Source organism: Taudactylus pleione, unplaced genomic scaffold (assembly GCF_031769625.1).
Source record: "Taudactylus pleione unplaced genomic scaffold, aTauple2 ptg000741l, whole genome shotgun sequence".
Lineage (NCBI taxonomy): Eukaryota > Metazoa > Chordata > Amphibia > Anura > Myobatrachidae > Taudactylus > Taudactylus pleione.
This window is the reverse complement of record NW_028285143.1, coordinates 679,745-683,696: the sequence shown is the minus strand read 5'-3', so window position 1 is coordinate 683,696 and position 3,952 is coordinate 679,745.

The window sequence follows — 3,952 nt, the reverse complement described above, 5'->3', positions numbered from 1 at the left end:
ACAAAATTCATCACCAAAGAGGCTGTCATCAAGCAAATGAGCCCATATATACTGATAAACTGACCACTCCCTCAAACAATGTCATTGGCTCTACCAAACATCTGACCAGCCAGCACTATAAACTGCCCAGCAACAAGGCTGTCATAGCCAGCCATATAGCAAAACACCAGTAATATTACATATTCTCATGCTTATGCCGCCTTCGCATACTATAATACAAGGACAGTCTAGCTGTATTCAGGGAGATATGTGCAGGAGACTCAAGCACCAGCACGGGAAGCGGTCTCGCAGAGATTGCACATGGTTCCCTCCTTTGATATATTACTTAACTGCAATCAAACTCCAGGTGACGGATATGTTAAGTATTCACCTAAATCCCTTACATCTTTGCTCCAGGCGCGGCATTTAGGCATCCTATTTGCAGAATGTAAATACTGCCTGTAGTACATAGCAGCTTAGCAGGCAGGAATACATGACAGTACAAACATTCTTTCATTGAAAGGGCATCTTCACACCAAAAGCCTGTCCTTGTAGTGCACCAGGTGCATGCTTGCATCGCAGATACCATATTGTACGTGCATTTGAGATGCCAAATATTATTATTATTACATTTTATTTATGGGGCGCCACAAGAGGTCTGCAGCGCCGTACATACAGTACAGGGTACACAGAACATTACAGTACAGTAACCAACTTATAAACAGAGCACAAGTAACAATTAGCAACACAATTCTCCATATACAATACGGCTGGGAAGATGGAGGCTGTCATAGAAGTGCTAGAGAAGAGGCTGTGAGACAGTGTGGAGGAGGACCCTGCTCCTAGGAGCTTACAATCTAGGGGAGAGGGGAGACTGACAGATGACATGAGGCAAGTGTGTGTAGAGGGGGACCTGAGTGCAACACTACTTGTGGGGGTCAGTAGTGTAACATAAGGAGCCTTATTATTGGAGGAGTTGATAGTGTAACATAGAAGTCACTCTCTCTCTCCACAGAGACCCTATATATATATATATATATATATATATATATCCTAATAAAACATAAAGTGGAGAGAGAGCACCTCCTAGTGCAGTATTATTAGTATAAGTAACCTTCACCAGGTGCAATCACCCCCTGTGTGATGTAGGTGTACCTTATAAAGTGGATTACACTACATATATATCAGCATAAACAACCAAATAGGTCCTCAATTTTTACTTTCTGCAACCGACTCTACATCTTATATCATATGTCACCAGGCATGGTATAACTGCATAGGAAGGAAAAAAGAGAGAACCATAGTGTAATACTATACACACACATTTATTTAAACAATTAGAGCAAAGTAAAATGCCCGTATATCATATAAGAAACAACAAGTTTTATCTGTAGATATGTGTCATCATATACTGCACTGGTAGAGGAAATCATCTGTCACAGCATGCACAACCTCAATGCATTTTGTCCGTTCAAAATAATCTGGACTTCATCAGGAGGATAGCTAGTTGTAATGCCAGTAGTCTATAAATACCCTAAACAATTAGCCTAATTGATAGGCGTGTGTACCACCAAAAAGCTGCATAGCGTGCGTTCCAGTAACCAGGAAGTAACCCGGAAGTGAGTTCCAAATGCTGGAAATTGGCATTTGGCTTCCTCCAAATATTATTCCCCGGCTGGCATCTAAGGCCCTGAGTTGCGTGTCCCCCATTTAGAGTACACCAGCACACTGGATAGGATGAATTGGTGACAGTGCCGTCAGCTCCAGGCGCTGAGTGTCACTTCAACGGGGTCCATGCATTTTTTAATGGTGGCCATTTTATTTAGGTTTTCCTCTAGTGTTTGCTAGTGGCCATTTTACCATAGATCTCACACTATAAGAATCGCATATAAATACAGCTATAACATATATTTCCAATATGACAATTAGATGTTAGTTAATTAGTAAAGAATGACTTATGTGAGGTAGAAAGTACCCCTCAGGGCTTACAAAAAAAGGACAATATGACCAATTTTGAGAAAAATGCCCTAAAAAAGTTAAGAATTAATGATGAGATTATTTTGAAACAAGCAGACAAGGAAAGGGGCTTGGCAATTATGAACAGGAAGTATTATGAAATTGAGGGTTTGAAAATGTTGAATGATGTCTCCTCATATAATAAACTTGATGTGGATCCCAAATAAGGGTTTGTAGAAGAACTTAGAGTGATCTTGTTAGATGCACTAAGACAAGAGATCATAAACTAAGATGAATTTCAATATCTTGTCAAAAATAATCCAGTGATAACGATATTTTATTTTCTTCCCAAAATTAATACATGTTTAAAAAATCCACCTCGCAGACCAATAGTGGTGGGTATCGATTCTCTTATGGCACATATCTTAGAATATGTAGAGATATTCTTGAGAAAGTATGTATATAAGTTGAAGTCATATACTAAGGATACCACAACCATATTACAAATATTGGAAACTCTCAACTGGGTGACGATTATCATTGGGTGACTATCAATGTTCAATTGTTATATACATCAATAGATCATATGAGAGGTATTGAGTCGTGGAAAGAGTTTCTCCTTGTGGATTTGGAACTAAGTGAATCACATAAAGATTGTATTTGTATTTTAATAGATTTTATATTGAAACATAATTATTTTACATTTTTGAACATTTTTTATTTACAAGTCTGTGGAACAGCTATGGGGACTATTTTTGCACCCAGCTTTGCCAATTTGCATATGGGAAGTTGGGAGAATGTTTTTATCTATGGGGACACCATTTTTAGAGAGAAGATTATTTTGTACTGTCGAATCTGATCACTAGCTATGGCTAATGAATTGAGTTCTTTCTTGGTTACTCTCAAGGCTTTGCCTGCTATAACCTACATATGATCATGTAGAGGAAAGAGACACTGACACGATGTGTATGTAACCACAAGTATTTCCTCCTCTGGTTTATTTAACAGACAGACCTATATTTATAAGTTCCAAGTAACACATCTGTTGTTCATTATCTGCAGTGAAACTGATGAGCTGGCAGTCTTAAGACTTCCTAATAGTTGAATAACATTCCCATATATGTACATATGCTTTTCTGTGTATGGGACAGGCTCTTGTACAATAAATTAACTCCCTTATGTCCTGTACATTTACTTTCTATGTATACGTGGCATACTTGAAAACATGACATTCCTATAAGATTCAAAATGGCTTCTATACTTCCACATTTTCCCTCCTTTTTATTCAAATCTTGCATACTATTGTCTTTCTAGTTTTCCTAGCCATGGCCCACCCCCTACATTACTGTTCCCTACTTCACACAACAAGTTATCCCTCCTAATAAAGTAGCTGCATGGGACAGTGCCCATTCAAGACCACATAGGCAATGAGTTCCTCAGTTCCTATAGTCCTATATCTTCTTTTCATCCGTATTCTTGTAAAAGCCTTCAATTGTTGCCATACACTGTTCACATAAGTCTCTGCCAAGCAATGGTTCTCTTGTCTTTCAAATTGCACAGGAGTTCTGGATTTGTCCAAGTAGCAGGACTATAGCTGTCTTTGATATTCCTTCTGATGCTTTAAACCTAGAATGGCAATCAAGTGTAAGTATTTTCCTTATTAGACATATATGTATCCTGACAATCAGGTAAATGATTACTAGTAATGCCAATCCTTTAGCTATTAACATGAAAATACCTGAAAACTATTCTTCTGTTCCCTTGAACCAATTTGACAGATTCAACCATGTAAACCATCCATTACTATCAATACCATACTCTGGATCATTATGTAGCTTCCTAAACTGGTCTTTCAATTTCTTAACTTTCTCCAAGTGTACATATATCGGGTCAGATAAATGATCAGCTATATAATTACAGCAAACAGGTCTCATTATTTTACACATACTTCCCTGTGTAGCTGTGAGATACTCAAGGATCTGCCTAAACTGTCCCAAAACCTTCACCTGGAATTTCA